Consider the following 22367-nt stretch of genomic DNA (forward strand, 5'->3'; position numbering starts at 1 on the left):
TTAACATCCATTACCGCTCGGCAAAGAACATGCTCGCCGAGCTGATCACGGTCTGTAAGTTCAACTAGTACATAATTTCTATAATTTTCTAACTATTTTCTAAGTTTTTCATTTCATAAAAAGTTAAAATAAAATGTTTAGTCGCGGAGTCCATAGAAATGACCATATTTTGACCTAGTAATGCATTGTCAATTGTCATTGCGTTGCATTGCACCCTAGACCGCAGCAACGAAACGAAAACTATCAGGCCGCCTGTTTGGGCTCCGATTCTACGAACGAAGTGCACAAGACAGCAACGTAACCGCACAACCATGATCGGTAGAGCTGAATGATGATGACTGATGCCTACCTGGAGCTACCGATGGAAACAAGTCGCACCGCTGGGCACCGCAGCCGCATGGAGTCGATCGGCAGCACGAGTTCTCCGCCGCCCCGCACGTCGCGTTTTACAGAAACTCAAACACGCTCAAACATATAATGCTATAGACAGGCACATATAAGAGATCAAAACTAATTACAAGGCTCGGCTGGTGAGGCAGCGCACTCGGAGAAGGCTCGAGCGAGCTCTGGTGTGGCAGCGTGGGGAAGGCTCGGGCGAGCTCCGGTGATGCAGCGCGGTGAAGGTGGCTCGGCGCGTTCCGGTGAGCACGAGCGAGGTTGGGGCCGGGGATGAGGACGGCGTGTGCTCCAGCGAGGACAAGCAAGGCGCGCTGGCTAGCCAGAGAAGAAGCGTGCTGGCCGGCCGGAGAAGAGGCATGCTGATGAGGCGAGGGTAGGGTGGTCACCTGGGAGCGGCGGCACTACTGGATCGATCTGGTGGATAAGATGAGGCGACGGCGTGGCGGAGATAGAGAGGAAGAGAACTAGGACGTGGGTTATAAAGGGATACCTTTAGTTCCGATTGGAGCTACCAACCGGGACTAAAGGTTTGAGCTTTAGTCCCGGGTGTACCCACGACCCGGGAGTAAAGGGCATTTGGGCGGGCTATGAAAACTGCAGCTCTACCTTTAGTCCCGAGCTATTATTACAACCGGGACTAAAGGTCTGAGCTTTAGTCCCGGGTGTACCCACGACCCGGGAGTAAAGGGTATTTGGGCGGGCTGCGAAAACTGTAGCTCTACCTTTAGTCCCGGGTGGTTGATCCACCTGGGAGTAAAGGGGATCTGTCCCGGCTAGTGTATACACCCAGGACTAAAGCATCACCTTTAGTCCCGGGTGGTTGATCCACCCGGGAGTAAAGTAAGTTTTTTCCTTTTTTATATATTTCTTTTATATAAATGTGCAGAGAGTTATTAATTGCCTAATAAATAAAATATTATCCAAAAAAAATTATAAAAAAATCTTTGACTTGGTTTTCCATTATTATACGCAACAAAAATTTATAAACTAAACTCTTTTGTTTTACTGTATAAAAATTTGATATAGTGTAAATAATAATTACAATTTACACCATGCAAAAATATACTACTTAATTAAAATCATTAAAACTATTGTTTTTCGATAGGAAATTAGTTTTCACATCTTATTAACGTTCATTATTTGGTTTTTCATCACATATTCTCCACGGGAAATCCACCGTCTAGCAGAAAATTCATTTGAACCGTAGAAAATATGAAAACACGACAATAAAATCTGAAGTCACAATTATTACATAATAGGTCTAATACATCACTATATATATCAAGCGGGCATAGTAGTGAACTTTTTCTTAACATATATCCCTTAGTTATGATCGTGCCGTAACCATGGAGTGTCCTCATTATTTAGCTAGATGCTTGGGTCTTTAGTCACTGTGAAGGGTGGAATTCGATCATCCTTTTCATAATCTTCTGATATGTCTGACTTGTCTTCAATTTCGACGATGTTTTTTCTCCCTGAAAGAACTATGTGGCGCTTTGGCTCATTGATTGGGTCAATGTTGTTTTTCCCTCTCTTCGGTTTTGTAGCCATGTGCTTGACATAGAACATCTGATTCACATCCTTGGTAAGGACGAACGGTTCATCTTTATACCCAATATTGTTGAGGTCCACAGTTGTCATTCCATACTGGTTGTCGACTGCTACCCCGCCTCCAGTCGCCTTTACCCATTGGCACTTGAATAAAGGTACCTTAAAAGTAGGTGCATAGTTTAGTTCCCATATCTCCTCTATGCGGCCATAATATGTTTGCTTATTTCCATTAGGGTCAGTGGCATCTATGCGGACACCACTATTTTGGTTGGTGCTCCTTTTATCTTGGGCTACTGTGTAAAATGTATTCCCATTTATCTCGTACCCTTTGTATGTGAGGATATGCCACGATGGCTGTCTAGCCAACAAATAAAGTTACTCATCAATACTCTCATCACCCTGATATTCTTTTCACAACCAGTCGCTGAAAGTTTCTATGTGCTGACGCGTAATTCAAGCTTCAGACTTCCCTTGAAACTCAGATCGGAACAACTCTTTATGTGTCTCGATATACGGATCCACCAAAGAGGAGTTTTATAGAACTATGTAGTGTGCTTTATTAAAATAATTGTCCTGCATACCAATATATGGTTTCTTGCCTAGTGTCTCCTTTCCACTTAGTCTCCCCTCGTGTCGCGATTCAGAAACACCAATCGGGTCAAGGTCGGGAATAAAGTCAACACAAAACTCAATAACCTCCTCTGTTCCATAGCCCTTGGCGATGCTTCTTTCTGGTCGAGCATGGTTGTGAACATACTTCTTTAGGACTCCCATGAACCTCTCAAAGGGGAACATGTTGTGCAGGAACACAGGACCGAGAATGCTAATCTCCTTGACTAGGTAAACTAGGAGGTGTGTCATGATATTAAAGAAGGAAGGAGGAAACACCAACTCAAAGCTGACAAGACATTGAACCACATCATTCTATAGTTTAGCTAGATCCATTGAATCGATTGCCTTCTGAGAAGTTGTATTTAGGAATGCACATAGCTTCACGGTGGCTAGACGTACATTTGGAGGTAGAATTCCTCTTAATGCAATGGGAAGCAACTAGGTCATAAGCACGTAGCAGTCATGGGACTTTAAGTTTAGGAATTTCTTCTCTGGCACATTTATTATACCCTTTATATTCAAAAAGAATCTAGATGGTACCTTGATGCTTGCTAGGCATTCAAGCATGCTTTTCTTCTCTTCTTTGCTAAGAGTATAGCTTGCAGGACTTAAGTAATGGCATTCATCATCTGTCTTCTCTAGATGCAGGTTGTCTCGTTCTTTCAAACACCGCAGGTCCTATCGTGCTTCAAGTGTGTTCTCAGGCTTCCCATACACACCCATGAAGCCTAACAAGTTCACACAAAGATTCTTCATTAGGTGCATCACATCGATCACGCTACGGACCTCTAGGACTTGCCAATAGGGTAGCTCCCAAAATATGGACTTTTTCTTCCACATGGGTGCATGATCGTCGGTGTCGTTCGGAACAGGTTCGCTGCCATGTGCCTTTCCAAATACTACTTTCACATCCTTGACCATATTGAGTACATCCTCACTAGTTCGGTTGCCTGGCTTGGTCTGGTGGTCCGCCTTACCTAATGCTTATTTTTCTTTCTTAGGGGGTGATTCATAGGAAGAAATCGGCGATGGCCAAGGTACACGACATTTCGACATTTTTTCAAGAATATACCTTTAATGTCATCAAAACAGTGCGTGCACGCATTATATCCCTTTTTTGATTGTCCTGAAAGATTACTTAGAGCAGGCCAATTATTGATTGTTACAAACAACAATACTCGCAGGTCAAAGTGCTCATGTTTGTGCTCATCCCACACACGTACACCTAGTCTGTTCTACAAAAGTAGAAGTTCTTCAACTAGTGGCCTTAGGTACACATTGATGTCATTGCTAGGTTGCCTTGGGCCTTGGATGAGCACTGACATCATAATAAACTTACGCTTCATGCATAACCAGGGAGGAAGGTTGTAGATACATAGAGTAACAGGCCAAGTGCTATGACTACTGCTCTGCTCTCTGAAAGGATTCATACCATCCGTACTTAAAGCAAACCTTAAGTTTCTTGCGTCATTTGCAAACTCTAAAAATTCTCTATCGATTGCTCTCCACTGGTACCCATTAGCAGGGTGTCTCAACATATTGCCTACCTTACGGTCTTCTTTGTGCCATTGCAACAACTTTGCATGGTCTTTGTTTTTGAACAGACGTTTTAAGCGTGGTATTATAGGAGCATACCACATAATCTTGGTAGGGATTTTCTTTGTGGGATGTTCGCCCTCAACATCACCAGGGTCATCTCGCCTGATCTTATACCGCGATGCATGACATACTGGGCATACATCTAACTTCTCGTACTCCTCGCCATGTTAGAGGATGCAGTCATTAGGACATGCATGTATCTTTTGAATTTCTAATCCCAAGGGCAGACTACCTGTTTTACTTCGTACGTAGTGGCGGGCAATTCGTTATCCTTCGGAAGCATCTTCTTTTGGGTTTTCCGTAACTCCCCAAACCTTTGTCAGATACACTATTCTTTGCCTTCTATTGCAGCAATTTCAGTGTGATACCCAACTTTTTCTGCCCCGCATCACAAGTTTGGTATAGCAATTTCTTGTGATCCTCTAGCATGCGCTCGAACTTGATCTTCTCTTTTTCACTTTTGCATTCTCTTTGTGTGTCACGAATGGCCTGACCAAGATCACCAACGGGCTCATCTTCTGCCCCTACCTCTTCTTCAGCTTCCTCCATTACAGTATCATTGAAGACCCATATTCAGCAATAATGTCATCATCGTCCCATTGTTCTTCTTCACCTTTTTCCATTACAACACCGGTTTCTCCGTGCTTCGTCCAACAAATATAGTTTGGCATGAAACTTGACTTTAACAAGTGTGAATGAAGACTCCTTGAGCTAGCATATTCCTTCAAATTCTTACATATGACACATGGGCAGCACATGAAACCATCGCGTTTGTTTGCCTCGGCCACACGTAAGAAAGAAAGCACGCCCTCAATGAACTCTTGGGAGCGGCGATCAGCATTGTACATCCAATACCGTCTTATCTGCATTACATGATATACATACCATATTAAAACCTAGAATATAATTAGTTAATTATACAACATGCATGCCACCACACATGGTATTAATTTATGAAAGTTTCGCTATAATGTAGACAATTCCAACTATCACTAAAAAAACTAAAGCTAAAATGTACTTCAGCAGCATAAGGATTTCGCGACCAATCCCAACTAAAACAGACAGATCATGCGTTTGTTCAACATCTATGGGCTTCTTTCGTAGGATCACTGCCTCATCAGCCACCATAACCGCTTGTGCAAGAGAGTTTTACACGTGTTCAACATACTCTTCCTCCCAGTAGCAGCCTGAACATCCAGTGCCATCCCACTGAAATTAAAACAAAAAATTAGAACTTTAATCATAATCATCATGAAAATAAGTATAAATTAACCATAATCATCAAATACGATAAAATAACTCACATTGCGATCCGGACACTTGTAGAAGATACGATCCTTGTTGGGACACTCCTTCCTCACCTGGTACTCCATCACAATCTTTTCCTCACACTTACCGCATGCAATGAGAGGGAGGTCCGGCCTAAGTCGCTTTGTAACCCGGTGAGAGGCCGAGAACCCGGAAGCAGTTGTCATCTACTCTCTATACTCATTTTTAATATAATATAAATTTCTCATTTTATAAACAAATAAAATTAAAAAAAAACTCTAAAATTCTCTATATCTCTAAAGCATGAAGTGGGCTATGTATGCTAGAAATGAAAGCTCAATACTAGTTTTGAATGACTACTTTAACCTTCCTTCATCCAAATATGCAAGCTTTAAAGTGATTTTGAGCTTAAATGGCTTACAAATAAAAAAAATCTACCATAAAAAAACCACATATATATAGTCCACAAAATGAAATAAGCTACTAATGAAACATGAGAGTATAAAGTTGGTAACCTTTAGAACCGAAGAATCGATGGAGGAATGGAAGAAATCTTGTGATCACCGGTGATGAGGAAGAAGAGAGGCCGACAATGAAGCAAGAACACTAAGCTCGAAGTGGCTCGGGCTCATGGAGGAACAAGGGGTATATAGGAGGAGAACTGTAGTCTCGGTTATATACAGAAACCGGGACTAATGTCCCTTTCTAATCCCGGACGGAGCTTTTAGCCGGGAGTATACTTTTACTCTCGGTTGGAGGTAGAAACCGGGAGTAAAAGTGAACCTTTAGTCCCGGTTGGTAGCTCCAACCGGGACTAAAGATCCTCTATAGCAAAAGCCTGCCGCAGTAGCCGTTCGGTAGGGACTTTTAATCCTGGTTAAAGCTATAAACCAGGACTAAAGGGCTGTATATTTTTGAACGTGAAAAATATTAAAACTAAAGTTAAATTTTAAAGTGGGATTAAAGGTCGTTTCTCTGGTGGCGGCATGTACGCTGTCACGTTCTATTACCCAATCTGGCTGCTGTAGCTGATGGGAAGCGTCAGGTAAACTAGGCTCGGACAGGCATTATAAACCTGGACCTGCTCCCCCAAATTGCACGTCAAGTCCTTTCCTCCCGGCCGGGCGGCCCGGCCCCCGGCTAGCCCTAGCTGCCTCTGCCTAGCTACGATACTAGCCTAGCTAGCTCATCAGATCAACCCAGCACAGCAAGGGCCATATAGCCACACGCAGCAACAGCAAGGAAGCAGTGGCCTAAGCTCATTCTTTTGTTTCAACTAACCCAAATCAATCAACTAATAGTATTTTCCTCTCACATAAAACCAGTACCAGCTAACTCAAACCAACCCAAACACCAACCAGCGAACAGACCGATTATCTCCCTCACACTCACACCGATCACGCACCCAGAAGGAAACTTTGGCACTTTCCTCACCGGCCGGCACAGCGTTTCATGCTGCAACAGTGACCAATCCATCAACCGTGGATCTTGTTCATTCAGATCATCGTTGCTACTGCTAGTACGTAGTAGGAGTGGTAGCTACCAACCTGGTGCATCAGAAAGATAAGCTCCATCACCAACTGGGCTCAGTGGCTCATCACATAATACCACTCCACTGTACCTAGCTAGCAATAGCATCGTACACACACAACCTTTTGAGCAGGAGCAGCGATGGATATGGTGTCATGGCGATGCATTATTCATGTCGTAGATATACACCCATGCATGCCTCCGTCCAAATTATAAGTTATTTCAAGAATTTTGAAGAGTCAAAGCATCTTAAGTTTGATTAAAATTATAAAAAGAGACATAAAGATTTATAACATAAAATAGGTATACTATGAAAATATAATTGATGAAGAATCAGATAATACTTAGTTGATATCATAAATATTATTATCTTATTTTATAAATTCGGTCAAACTTTAAATACCTTGACCTTTCGACGATTCGGCTAAGGCCATGTTTAGATCCCACCTAAAATCCAAAATTTTTTAAGATTCCCCGTCACATCAAATCTTACGGCACATACATAGAGCATTAAATGTAGGTAAAAAGAATAACTAATTACATAGTTTGTCCGTAATTAACGAGACAAATCTTTTAAGCCTAAATAGTCCATAATTAGATAATTTTTGCTAAATACAAACGAAAATACTACAGTAGCCAAAAATAAAAAATTTTCGCATCTAAACAGGACCTAAATCTGCCGCCACAGTTGTAGCAGGTAAACAGAAATGGCCCAAGCAGGCGAGCAGCAAACACGCCAGGTGAGCAGTGGGGAGGCCGGGCTCCGACCGATCCGTTCCATGACCATGACCCGTGTACGTCCTCACGCTCCAGTGGTGTACAGCCATCGATTGCGATGCCCGCCTGCCAGTTGTGCTGTGCGTGCCTGCTTGTTGTGCAACGTCATGTCGCTGGTGCAAAGCTAACTAGCATGCACCACCCTCCGCTAGGCGCTAGCTAGCTAGCTTAGGGTTGGAGGCTCTACCGCTAGGCAACATGTACATGTCGTGGCACACTGGTGCGCGCCTGGTGGTCCGCCGGTACACTCTTTCCCAGCTGCAATATCCGTTCGGGCTTCAGTCATCGGATGGACACTGTTCTTCACCTGGGGAGGAAGAAGTCATCAATGGACACTTCACACTTGGACAGTATATGGAGACATCAGCAAAGATGTAGCGAGGCACGGAGGCAGGCAGCTGGTCTCAGATCTCTCCAGCACCCTGCAACTTTGCTCCCTGCTTGGTGCCATGCATGGACGATGTAATAAGTCAACTTTGGCATGGGACTCACATCCATGTCTCATAGCATGTGGAGTGGTAAAAGTATGGGTGAAAATGGTGCATGGGACTCACATCCATGTCTCATAGCATGTGGAGTGGTAAAAGTATGGGTGAAAATGGTATGGATATTTTTCGACCGTATTCGATACTGAATTTGTTTAGAGGAGTTTAAATCTGTCCGTATCCAAGTCTGGATATTCAACACCTGATATCATATCCGTATCCGAATCCTCAAATCACATATTAATGATGTCGATATCCAATCGTATCCTATCCAGCATGGTTGACACTATCCGTATTCGAATCCGAATCCGGACAGAAATATAAAAACAAATGTAATATCAATGATATCCGTTCGTATCCGATCCGTTTTTATCCCTAAAGGTTGCAGTACTAACTTGTGTGCAGATCAAGTGAGACTTCGGGAACTGATTCATGGCGTAGTTCCAAGCAACAAGACGAAGCTTAGCTCCCCGTTTTCGCACTTGATTTCCATAAACAAACGGAGTAAGTACTGTACATGCTTTCTGCTAGCTCAGCTCCCCGCTTTTGCACCTTACTTCCATGCATATAAAGAAGCGGAGTATATATTGTCTATACAGCCTGTTCGTTTAGCTGTGGCTCGTCGTAAACGATAGTAAATTTTCAGCTGAAACAGTATTTTTTTCTCACACAAACCAACCAGTAGTACTTCTTCACGAATTAGCAACGATACGAACCAGCCAACCGAACGGGCTGTATATGTGTGGAAGAGAAGGAGACAAAAAACAAAACACTTTTCTGTTGGCACGTTACAACAGAACATGACATACGTACATTCAATGTAGCGAACGTCACTTTAACAAAAAAAAAAGAAAGGCACTAGCAGATAAGGCCCTCCTCCAATTCCGGGGGCTTAATAATGTGTAACAAACAAAACCAACCAGAACACATTGCAAGAGTCGTCCACTCTCCACTCCATTGGGCAAGAGCCAAGATTGACTCGGAAACGGGTCTGTTCCAAGTTGAAACAGTCACATGGATGGGATGGGAAAGCAAAGGCGGAAATGCACAAGTGGAGTTCGTTGCAGCAAGGGTTCATGCATGAACCTGACTGACCCTTAGGTTTCATCACCAACAGACGATGTGCTTAGAGCAATGCTAATAATATAGCCGGCTTGTCAGCTGTAAGGTTCTTTACCGTCTTCTCTCATCTCACCGTATGATAGTTAGCTCTTCACTATTAATACATGGCCTACTTATCCGTCTTATAAAGTTTCTTGATTCTTATGTCTAGACCGACTATAAACTTACAGCCCACTTCTCCTATTCTCTCTCCTCCACGTCAGCATTGAGCCTGCTTAGAGCAGGTTATTATGCATGCTACTAGTCGATGGATAGGGGAAAAAGAATGCATGTTAGCAGTACAGCAGTACACCAATCCCTCCACATATCAAATGAGGCTACAAGCCTGACGTTTCTTTGCTGAAGGCTGCAGCATGCATAGGCGTAGGTCCAATTCCCCTGCAATCAATCACCTTTCCTCTCCCTCCGCCCCGCCCCTGCTGAAATCAAATGATCCTACTACGCCAAAAGCAAAGATTTTAGGCGGCCTTGTCTCTTCTGCAAACAGCCGGGATCGGAGGCCCCACATGCCACGCAGCTAGTACCACCACCTTTTCCTCCTCCTCCATACCCGAAAGGCAGAAGAACCACCATGGTGAGAGTGAAAGCAGCGAGAAGATGCATCCGTCCACATATATAACCCCCAAAGAGATCTCTCATCAATCTTGTCAACCAACAAAGCACACCCAGTCAAACAAAAGCCGCAGTAAAAAAGGGTCACTCACCGTTACTCTACCTCTACTCCTCCATCTGCATGGCCTGCATCGGCTGACACACACAAAGCAAGCAACTGTCAAAGCAGAGAAGAAGATAAAAGCTGAAGTACTAGTACTACTATTGAGTATTGATACTACTATACCAGTACAGTAGTACTATACTAGTAGATGCATACATACACTGACTGCATGATACTGCCAGCAGCCCAGCATACCTGAGTAAAGATGGCAACGGAGCCCTGATAGTCGATACGCTACGGGTATTTGATTCATTAGGGGATGAGGATGGAATTATATCTTTACTCGTAGGAATCTAAATGAGCAAGAATCCATCTCGGCGGGTATAGCGGGTACGGGAACGTTCCCTGTTTACCCGTTCCCGTTACCCGTTGGAGAACCCGACTATTTGAGCTGTCATACGAGTATTAGGCCCAAAGAAGCTCAACATAAGTATTTTGGCCCAAATCTGAACAACATATAGTTTAATTTTTCCTCACCATCTTCGCTAGCAGCACAAGCACGTCTGCCTCACGAGCGCTCGTGCCCCTCGCTTCCTCAGTTCGGTCTCTGTGCCACCTTTGCTCGTCCTCCTCGCAACCTCGCTCCTTCTCCTCGGCATCTCCGAGACTCCGACACTTATACCCGGGTGAAGAAGAAACGTCTCCGATTGCAAAGCTGCGACCCCAAGTGTCCTTATTTATCAGGAATGCAGTACCTGTCGGGTGTCTATTACCCGACCGATGCCCGACGGGTATGGGGATAGGTAAGAATCTATACCCGAGACAGTTAACGGAAACGAATATACCCAAGACAGTTAACGGGGACGGAGACAGGGACGAGATGAATTCTCCGCAGAGAAGAGAACGTTCCAAGGATACACCAGAGTCCAGACTTCAGAGATCAGAGCAGAGTATATGCTATGCTGCGCGAACCCGAGAGCCTAGACTGGACTGGACTACTGGAGGCGGCGGCTGAGAGCAGAGGGTTACAGTTACAGTTACAGGGCGCTGCGGGGCCCGCAGAGCAAGGAAGAGAGGCGGAGTCGCCAGCCAGAAGGCCCAGAACGAAAGAAAACAAAGTTGCCAATTTGGGTTGACCCCTCCATTAATCCCCGCGACGGCGGCCCCAGCGGCGCCGGCCCTGCAGCACCTCGCTCCGCGCATCCCTCGCCCGCCCCTTCCTGCTCGTGCCGTGCCATGCTGCCCCTGCCCCTCCGCTGAATCTCTACGTACTGCTACAGCACAGCAGGGCAGGGCGGCCTACACTTAACCAAATCCTGCCACGCTAGAGCTGAGCTAACTAACCCTACACATGACAACCACCACCACCACTGCGGGCTGCGCTGGTCCGTCCGCGTCCGGTGGCCAACGAGTCCGCCCCGCGTCCGGCCTCCTATATAAATCCACCCGACTCGCTTCCTCTCCTCACCACGTCTCCCTCACCTGGGTCTCCCCTTGCCACCTCACTAGCGCTCCTGCTCGGGGGCTCCTGGCTCTTTTGGCTTCGCCGAGGCCGAGCACAACAAACTCTCTCTCCCTCTCTGTCTCTGCTCCCTGCTCCCTGCTCCCTGCACGGAGGACGGACCGGACGCATGGGGTGGGGGTGGACGGCGCTAGCGACCGCAGCCTCGGTGGTGTACGTGGCGGTGAAGCTGATGGAGGTGCTGTGGTGGCGGCCGCGGCGGGTGGAGCGGCACTTCGCGCGGCAGGGGATCAGGGGCCCCCGCTACCGCTTCTTCGTCGGCTGCGTCCGCGAGATGGTGGCGCTCATGGTGGCCGCCTCCGCCAAGCCAATGCCGCGCCCCTACCGCTCCCACAACGTCCTCCCGCGCGTCCTCGCCTTCTACCACCACTGGAAGAAAATCTACGGTACGCAACGCCTACGCACATGCTCATGCTCTCGTCGCCTAGCCCAGCCTAGTCCAGTGTTTCTGTTCGTGCTAACCCGACCAACGAGTCCACTCCTCCCTGCTCGCTCCTCCTTTTCCCTAGCTCCCCTGTCTCTCCACACCAGGCAGATCGAGTTTCTCCAGGCTCTGTTTCTCCGGTCTCTCTCTCGGTGGCGCCTGCTGCTCCTCCCTCCTCTGTTCGGTTACGGTGGTGGTACGGAATAGACCGAGCCCAATCGGCAAGAGGGGAACCAGTCAATCAACATGAGCAAAGCAAGCCTGAGACCAGACCACAAGCACCAACATGAGCATCCATCAAGTTGCGGTTGCGCCATGCGTCTGGTTCCCAGGATGTTGCTTGCTGCCGCCTTTGGGTGACATGCATTTAGTGGCATGTCGAGGCGAGCCTCCTGGGTCTGTCGGAGCGGTTTGCCGTAGTTGTCTCTCGTTTTCGCTGTCCCCCGGCTGCAGCCCGGTTAGGTGGCCAGGGTCTATTTCCTACTTGCCGCCCCGCCCCCGCGGCCCTCGACATGAGCCTACACGTCTCCCTTTCTGCTCCCCGCCACCACCGCGCCCCGCCCCGCCACCACCGCATTGCCCGCCCCGTCACCGTCGCATTCAACTCCAGCTTAGCCTGCGCCCGCCGCCTCCGGGCGCACCCGCCGCGACTTGTCCCTGGCCCAACCGTCGCCACGCCACGCCACGCCGCTCCCACTGCGGCCACCACCTGCTCCACCCTTCTCCTCGTGTCGTCTTGTGTGATCCCTGCCTAGTGCCTGCCTGCTGGGTGCTGGCTAGCTACAGTGTAATGCGGCGGGCGCGGCACAGCACAGGGGGTATCGTAACGTACCTGCTCCGCGCGTACGTACGCATGTTGTGCCTGCGTCTGCATCGCCGGCACCTCGCCCTGCCATGTCCTGTCCCTGCCCCCTTGGCAGCTGGCGGGATGCTGCTGATGTGGCGGAACATGGCCTCCCTGCCCTGCCCCCAATCATTGGCTGCCTCAGTCGGCTTGTCACGCTCACGCCCCGTGCCTGCTTTGCTTTTGCCTCTTGCTCCAGGTTCCACGTTCCTGATATGGTTCGGCCCGACGCCGAGGCTCGCCGTCGCCGACCCCGACCTCATCCGGGAGATCCTCCTGTCCCGCGCCGACCACTTCGACCGCTACGAGTCGCACCCGATGGTGCGCCAGCTCGAGGGCGAGGGGCTCGTCAGCCTGCGCGGCGACTACGTGGGCGCACCGCCGCAAGGTGCTCACGCCGGCGTTCCACATGGAGAACCTCAAGGTCAGTCAGCCTTTCACTACTGCGATGCAAGAGTCTTTGTTCTTCTTGTCGCGCGGAATTGTGGTGATGACACGCTGGCTGGGACGTACCGTACGCAATGCAGCATGCTGCTGCCGTTCGTCGGGAAGACGGTTGTCGACATGGTGGACAAGTGGCACGACATGGCAGCAGCGGCGTCCGGCGAGGTCGAGATCGACGTGTCCGAGTGGTTCCAGGTGGTGACGGAGGATGCCATCACCCGCACGGCGTTCGGCCGGAGCTACGAGGACGGCAAGGCCGTCTTCAAGCTCCAGACCCAGCTCATGGCCTTCGCCTCCGAGGCATTTCGCAAGGTCTTCATCCCTGGATACAGGTAATAATATAATCAATCAATCAAGCAGTGTGACGTCATAATTGAGTCTTTTGCGCTATAATTAATCAGGAAGAGGAATGGCATGACATGGTTTGATGCGTGTATATATGTCTACAGGTTCCTGCCGACCAAGAAGAACACGAGCTCGTGGAAGCTGGACAAGGAGATCAGAAAGAACCTGGTGACGCTCATTGGCCGGCGTCAGGAAGCTGCGGACGACGAGAAGCTCAGCGGCTGCGCCAAGGACCTCCTGGGCCTCATGATCAACGCGAGCAGCAACGACGGCAAGGTGAGCCCCATCACCGTGAACGACATAGTGGAGGAGTGCAAGACGTTCTTCTTCGCCGGCAAGCAGACCACATCGAACCTCCTGACATGGACCACGGTCTTGCTCGCCATGCACCCCGAGTGGCAGGAGCTCGCCCGGCAGGAGGTACTCCAAATCTGCGGGGCGCATGACATCCCCTCCCGCGAGCAGCTCGCCAAGCTCAAGACAGTAAGCTCCTGTCCCCTCCCTGACACAATCCTCGAACCACCACTTCCCCAGACTAACAACGGCTGGATGAGCTGACGCATGCTGCTGGTTCCACTGGCAGCTCGGGATGATCCTGAACGAGACGCTGCGGCTGTACCCGCCGGCGGTGGCGACGGTGCGCCGAGCCAAGACCGACGTGGAGCTCGGCGGGTGCCTGATCCCGCGCGACACGGAGCTGCTGATCCCGATCATGGCCGTGCACCACGACGCGCGGCTGTGGGGGCCGGACGCCACGCAGTTCAACCCGGCGCGGTTCGCCAAGGGCGTGGCGCAGGCCGCCACGCACCCCACGGCGTTCATCCCGTTCGGGCTGGGCGCGCGGATGTGCATTGGCCAGAACCTAGCGCTCCTGGAGTCCAAGCTCACGGTGGCCATCCTCCTCCAGCGGTTCGACTTCCGGCTGTCGCCCAGCTACCTCCATGCGCCGACGGTATTGATGCTCCTCCACCCGCAATACGGGGCGCCCGTGATCTTCCGGCCGCGGACATCTGAGCCGTCCGATCACGACAATCGGGATATGTGAGGAGAGGATGGAGTTTATACTAACCTTGTAGTGTCAATTGCGCCTGGCATAATGACCAATAACCCTCTCCGCAGGCTCAGGATGTGCTGCTTTGCCCTCAAGAGCAGAGACCATAGGAGCAAAGCTACCACTATCACCAGTCCACCAGGGACAAGTGACTAGAAGAAGCACCACCGTACCGTACTAAGTACTAACAAATATATCCTGCTGGATGCAGAAGATGCCAGCTGCAGCTTAGATTAGTAGAGCAGAGTAGAAGGCTTGACCAGTGCCTCCCAATTTTTCAGTCTTTTGGGTTGATGATTTCCTTCCTTCCATCTTGGATGAGGTTTCGCCGGGTGTGGTTGGTGTATGAAGGATTGCAAATTGTACACATGTCGTGTTTGTTCTTTGATTTATGATGATACATGGGAGGGAAAGGTGAGCAGGGAAAAGAGCGCGCCAGAAAAGGGGAATGCAGGCGTATGGGAGATGCATGCATGATGTTAGGATCGTGGCGCCACAGTGCGTCTGTTTACTTCCCTGTCATTGTTCTCTCGTCTGTCTCCCTCCTCTGTGGTCCTCTTGCGAGTTGCGATGCAGACCAGAAGCCATTAAAGGAAGAGATGGGTGCCCTGCTGGGTGCTGGCCATTTAAGAGTGCCTTGCAGAGGGAACAAACGGTGTGCCAGACAGACGGCGGGGGAGTAAACGCGGCAGCCAAGAAAGTGGAGCCAGCGGATAGATAACCAGGCTGACGCTGATCACAGCGACGGACGGCGTAGGAAATCATCAGGGTCTGCTCTGATCTGCCAGCAGCGCCACCACCCCATCAGCAGCAGCTTCAATTCATTGCCACCACTCTGCCTGCGAGGGCATCAAGGCCCCGTTCGGCTTACAGTCGGAACAGCGTTTTCTCTCAAAAGAATTTAACTAGAACCGTGCGAACGGAACCCAAATGTGTTTGTGCCCAAGCCAACGAACTACGGCACGGTGCCCCGCCGGCCAAGCTGTCACCGGCCGCGGGCCGACCAGAGGACCAGAACTGTAGCGGCCGATGAGGCTCGCCTCCTCCCCCATAAAGTGCTGCTGCATCGGACCGCGGCGAGGAGTGGGGGGTGGGGCTGTCGTGATGGTGGTGGTGGCGCTCGGTCCTTCTGCAACTGTTCATCTCCTCTCCCCTGTCAGACTGCGCTGGCCGGCATCGCACAGCATCGCTGCCACACCGCATTGCATGCATCGGGAGCGTGAAATGGAAATGGGGTGGGATTGCCCACCTGCCGCTGCAAATGCTGCTGGATTGGATTGGCCTGACTACACTCCACTGGTTGTGGGGGAGCAGTACTACTTGCGACAGGCAGGCGCGCTGCTCTTGGGATCTGCAAAAAATGATTCAAATTTAGTTTTGGATCTGGATCATGCTTCATGCCAAGTACAGCTCAGATTCGTTTCATGCAACACAAGAACTCGGCTCTATTACTCACCTGCTTACCGGTTCTAACGGGATTAAACTGCAGGTTTCCATACAGCCACCCTTGTCTTGCCTTGCCAGTAGAATGTCTTGGACCTCCACAATTTAGATATATAACCAAGACTGATGCTGCTTAGTAGACTGATATCGCTCGCAGTGGTTTGTTGGACTTGTGCTGCTGCTTGTGTTAAAACTTTAAAGAATCAGGGGCACAAGCTGCGGAAACCATCTAGTTGGACTTGTGCTTTAGGTCTTCATTGGGAGTGTTTGGTTGGACTAAATTTTTTATTGTTGATGCTGGAAAACACTGTTCATACTGGAACGTTGTGAGAGAAAAACACCACTCTGACTGGAAAAAGAAGCCAAGCCAGCCGAAGACAGCCAGCCGAACACTGCCAATGAAGACAAGCACCTACCATATGCCTACTACTCCAATCATTGATCGGCGGGGTGTCAGTGTGCATTTCACAGGCAAGTGGTAGCATATACTCTACCCCAATGGACTGTTCCTGCGTCACAGGTTTCACAGGCAAGTGGTAGCATGATGCCGATACGTATAGGTATAGTTGCCAGCATCAAAGTTTCAAGTGCACAGCTCCTTTTTACCTCTTTCGTGAAAAAAGGCAAAGGCGTTGACAGAGCATACAGCAGCCAGCCACTGCACTGGCCAGGTGGAGCGCTGGCTCTTCTTCCCACCTGAGGGAGCTGCCTCCATCAAATGCCTTTCTCGTCCTCCCAAGGCCGGGTTCAATTGGGCAAGCGGAAAACTCATGGCTGCACAACATCCAACACCTCATTGCGTTGCGAATCCTTACCCACAAGATATTGCCAAACTCCTTCAGTGCTGTCGCTTCATTTCTACCCACCTTTTCCCTGCAGAAATACTGAAACATGAGACGGTGAAACATACTATCAGAATTCGGAATTGTAATGATTTAGAGTAGTTACTACAGTATCACTGACCGGTAAAGCAGCCACCAGACCGGAAAACACAACTGAAAGTTAACCTGTTGTTACTTTGAACTGTCGCTTTGATGTTCTATACCTATTAAATAATGTCATTTAATTCGGAATTTGGGCCAGGGGAGGCGAGTGGTGGTGTTATGGGCAAGAAAGCTCTCATCTTAGAGATCTCCAAAGGGGTCCACACCCTTGTTCCTCTCGAAGGGAAGTTCTTAGCTCCCATGTGTTTCTGGTCCCCATAACGGAAGGCATGTGCCAGAGGGCATCCTTCCTTGCCCTCCTCCATGCTAGTGAGATGACATTTTTCTTCCTATTCTAGCAACGCGCCATAAACAAATGAGGCAATTGGCATGCTAAAGAGCATGTGACCCCAACACGCTGCATAATTACCTTTGCGATTAGAATAAACATGCAGTGGGTTAAACCCTCTTGATTGTTTTCATGAATAGGGTCAGGGCTAACTATTGTATACCACAGAACCGAGAGCATAGTGTCCTCCATTACCCCCTAGCCGACATGCGAAGCATGCTTTGTTATCAAAATCAGAGGGCCTAGAAACACTTTTACCATCACGATGGCAGCATGAAAAGGCGTGAATTATAAACAAGTAAGCAACTTATGGACGAGTTTTCAGGAAGAGTGTATGTTTTAGCCGAACTAGGAGGGTTAGGACCGTTGCACAGCATGGTGTAGAAACATCTGACCGCATGGACATTTCTGAATGGTCCTACTATATGATACATATTCATGACATGCTTGTGCTGCATTAGATTTCTGCATGCAATGATCATAACATGGGCTTACTTTCTTTCTAGGGCTCATCATTCATGTGATTGAAGCATGCAAAGAGAAGCACTTTGCAGTAGCAAATGATAAGAACACTGGCTTAGGACTTTAGGATGGATGGATGCATGTTGCAGGATGATATGAATTCAAAAATGGATATTGCGAGCAGCAAAGAGAGGGAAAGTAAGGGGAACGGGACAAGTGGATCTCTTAATACCAGGGAATCGTCTCTTGTCCTTTCTCTACTGTAGTACCTTTTGTTTGTTGATTTGTGCAATCCGGTTCCCCTCCTAGGGGCAACCCACAGCTGCTTGTACATCTCACCAATAATCACAACCTCTCATCTGCTAGTCAATTATGTGAATCTCTAGGAACCTTCTTTTCTCACACCAATCAATAAAGATATTCAGTCTTCATGCCACATTATTTATACTGCAAAAAGAGATCGCAGTATCATAAAACTTGAATAACTCAACCCTTCAACAGTTGCATATATTATAGTACCGAAACCGCCAGCTAATGCAAACTAGCTGAATCAAAGCACACTCCATGTGATGAAAACAGATGGCACTTCTATACTGGCATTTTTACATTACTATACAAAATAATAAATTATCAGAATACATGCATGTGTACTACCACTATATTAAATAAACTAAAAGTTGGACAAAGAAGGCTACGAAGTGTACTCATACAGAACAAGTGGTGAAGCAAAACTGTCATTACAAAAAGGGGCTACTAGTACTAAAATGGCACCTCGTTACCTTTTTAAGTCAGGCCAACTGAAAAACAAATGGACACAGTACATTGTCGTACAATCATGGAGGGTCACTTGCTTGTTAATCCATCCAGTGCAGCCACTCATCTACTATAAATACCGTTATGTACTTGTGTAATTAGTAATATTACTAAAAATAATATGAGGTACAATGTATCAAATATGCACGTTAATTCACTGATTAAGTGATACAGGAAGACCCAGCATCACAGCAAAAAGCCCAAAACATTCAAGCTAAACTCTCAAAATGGTAATATAACAATGGTAATACTAAAAATGGCATTAGTTTTGTTTCCATGTTGTTTGTAAACTAAGCTTGCCTGTTTATCTTTTTTTTTTCAAAAGCAAATACAACTGTTGTTAACAAATGCCAAGGCAATACATCACGCTCGATTCTTTATGAGATTTGAGAAGACATCAGAGAAATATCTTGTCAGCTAGTTGCAAAGGTAAGTTATGTTTTTTAGTCATTTCTCTGAAGCACCTACAGGGTGTAGCTATCCTGGAGAAACAGATTGACACAAAAATAGAAAACTAAAGGCCACAGCAAACAATAACCAATGAGCCACAAAGGTTCGAATCAAATTGAGGCCCGGTATGGATACATAACAGAGCACAAGCTGGCCCACAATTGCATATTGCAGAAACGGTTCTACCACCAAACAGACCTGATATTGAAGAAAGCAGTGAACAAGTGACAGAGAATACATATAAAAGTTCCCTTCAACCGTACCTTCCAGCACAGACCAAATGACAGGATCCAGAGGGTCTACCGTCACATGGCACAGCAGATCCTCCAGAAAGCTTCCCGTCTGTTAACAAACTGTACTTCCGACAGCCGTCCGACCATCGTCTGCACAGCTGTGATCGGGGTGTGGAACGGCATATTTTAACAAAGACAAACAGCCCCCAAGCTACCCCTCAATTCCGATACCGCCACAGAAAACAAATCACAGGGACACGACAACCAAACCTTCTCCCAACTTTAAAAATATGATGAGCAGAGCATGCTTGGAGTTGGAATGCACACCCCTGTGGATCCAACTCATAGACTTACCCTCAGAGACCCCAACTCTACATAGTTATACTACCATTACAGGCCCCCAGTACATTCCCTACGATCCTTGACAATTGTGCTACTCTAATTCTTCATCAAGTAGCACTTTTGTTTTCTGTCTAATTTGATTAAGTTGGCAAAGTAAGTTCATACCAAATTCTTGTAGCACTTGGCATTCTTGAATTATGCTAATATGTTGGGGGAGTAGTAGACAGCAGCAGCGCGCTAAGCTGCTTCGTGATGATTGGAGTCCTTTCAGCTTTTATTGCCCTCAAAGCAAGTCAGTTGCTTCTTTACCTTTATCTTAATTGATAAATAATTTAACTGCTCTTGTTATCAAGTTAGCTGCATCCACTGACATGCACAGTGCAGGGAGCAAAGCAAGATCGGTACAAGTTTTTCATTACCATAACTTCTAGTGGGGCTTGACCCAACAACGTGGTCCAATCTGGAAAGGAACACACAAATAAAACACACAGTATATTTGGATATCCCAGAATTGAAGAAAAGTTAATGGATAGCTGCTAGCATTACATATCTCGCACATTGTAATGTGTAATGTTCTATCCACGCGTTTGTACCAGTCTTTACGATTTGATAATGAGCAAATACAGGTTCTGTTATGACCGGAATCCAGTATGCAAGGAGAAGGGCCACGGGTGGCTGACCTGGGCGCCTGGTGCATGGGCTTAGGGCCCAGGATAATTATCTATATTAGAATTATTGGCTATTGCCGCGTCAGTTTCCTATTTTTAGAAGAACTATATATAGGTGAATTGTAAAACGATTGGGGATTAAGCAGAAACAATATATTGTTTCCGGCTTCCTCAGGGAGCCGGGAGTTTGCCCTAGCCACCTCTGCTCTGCTGCTCACGCGCGCACAAACCTCGCCACGGCGCCTGCTCGCCGGCAGCGAGGTCCCAAGCCAGCTTTTCCTCCCTCTCACCCCTACAGGCTTCGTAGTGTTCCTGGTAGGATCAGAAATCCTATCAATCTGGTATCAGCTTGCCAGGCTACGATGTCGCTTCCCTTGCCTACAGCCACCACGCAGCCGCCCGTCACCCCCACCGCGCCGCCGTCCTCCGTGAACTCTGGGATCTCCGATGCAACGGCTTCTTCCGGGGCGCCCCTCACGCTGCATGCGTTGGCCTCCGTCGTCCTCGACATCCAGCGCGAGATGCGGGAGATGAGGGCTGCCTGGAACGGGCTCGTCCAGCAACCGCAGCCGCCGCCGTTCCCGGCTCCTCCTCCTCCGCCGCCCGTATCTTCCACACCAACGCCGTCTGCTCCGACGGCGTCCTACCCCTACGGCATGCCGCACTCGGGGTCCAACGTTCCCCTCCATCAGCTGCAGTGGCCGAACTCGACGTCGCCGCTGCCCGCCTGGCTGCAGGCCCAGATGGCGGCCTCCGCGCCGATTTACTCGACCGTCGTCTCCTCTACGCCAGCGACTTCGGCTCCGTCATCGACGATCGCGGCCTCTTCCCTGCCCCCCGCCAGCGACATCTTCTATGGGGGGGTAGATGGACCGCTGTTCCAGGGAGCACCTCCACCCTCGGCCGGCCAGTACACAGGGGTGGTCGACCCGGGCCTTGCTGCGGCGTTCGCTTTGGGTGGCGCCCAAGTCGGGCCCAAATTCTACAAGCTGGAGTTCCCGACATTCGATGGCTCGGTGGACCCCCTCAACTGGTTAAACCAGTGCGAGCAGTTCTTCAGGGGACAGCAGACGCCGGCCTCGTCCAGGACTTGGCTCACGTCCTACCACTTGCGCGGTGCAGCTCAGACATGGTATTATGCCCTGGAGCAAGACGAGGGGATGCCACCATGGGAGCGCTTTCGGGCCCTCTACTCACTCTGCTTCGGACTGCCGGTTCTGGGTACCCGTTTGGCGGAGCTCGCCCGTCTCCCCTTCGTCTCTACTGTGCAGGACTACTCAGAGCGCTACAACACCGTGCTCTGCCATGCCCGCGACCTCTCCGCTCGCCAAAAGGCGGAGTTGTACGTGGGCGGCCTCCCGGACCACATCAGGAAGCAGGTACAGATGCGTGCGCCGCCGGACCTCCAGTCCGCCATGTACCTGGCGCGGGCCTTTGAGGACTGCACGTCTACGCCGGCGCCTCCACCACCAGCGCGCGGCGGCCGACCACCACAGCAGTCGGCCTGGGCACAACAGCAGCAGCGCCCCCCTAACGTCGCCCCTGCCGCGGCCGGGGCCGTGCCTCCACCGGCCCAGGGGGCCGTCGCAGCCCCGCCCGGGCGCCAGTTTCGTCGCCTGTCCCCTGCCGAGCAGCAGGAACGTCGCCGTCAGGGGTTGTGCTTCAACTGCGACGAGCCCTACGTTCGCGGCCATGTGTGCCAGCGGCTCTTCTACCTGGAGGGCGAAGACTACCTCGATGACGAGCCGGCAGCCGACGCCCAGGATGGCCTGCCAGTCGACCAGGACGCCCACGCGCCGCCCGCCGCTAACGCCCTCGTGGTTTCCCTTCAGGCTGTTGCAGGGATTCGGGCGGCTAATTCCATGCTGCTGCCCGTCACCATCCAGGGGGAACGCTTCCTCGCCCTCCTCGATACCGGGTCCACGCACAACTTCGTGGCCGGGGAGACCATGCGTCGCCTCGGCCTCGTTTCGGCCGGTGGTGACCACCTGCGGATCACGGTGGCCAATGGTGACCGCATGCCCTGCGAGGGTATCGCTCGCAACGTGCCCATCC

General features: G+C 49.3%; 1 long non-coding RNA gene and 1 pseudogene across 2 annotated transcripts; one reads left to right on the forward strand and one right to left on the reverse strand.

Moving 5' to 3' along the window:
* Nucleotides 1–10650: 10650 nt before the first annotated feature.
* Nucleotides 10651–15871, forward strand: LOC136461653 (cytochrome P450 734A6-like; annotated as a pseudogene).
* A 1-nt stretch (nt 15872) lies between these two features.
* On the reverse strand, nt 15873–18673 carry LOC136461654 (uncharacterized). Of its 2 annotated transcripts, none has more exons than XR_010760422.1 (4): nt 18586–18673; nt 18076–18253; nt 16094–16945; nt 15873–15980 (listed from the first exon to the last, which is right to left on the reverse strand). It is a non-coding gene; the product is annotated as an uncharacterized lncRNA (long non-coding RNA). The 2 variants fall into 2 exon arrangements; XR_010760421.1 differs by having other exon boundaries at nt 15881–15980; nt 16086–16945.
* Between the last annotated feature and the right edge of the window lie 3694 nt (nt 18674–22367).

Source organism: Miscanthus floridulus, chromosome 6, assembly GCF_019320115.1.
Source record: "Miscanthus floridulus cultivar M001 chromosome 6, ASM1932011v1, whole genome shotgun sequence".
Taxonomy (NCBI): domain Eukaryota; kingdom Viridiplantae; phylum Streptophyta; class Magnoliopsida; order Poales; family Poaceae; genus Miscanthus; species Miscanthus floridulus.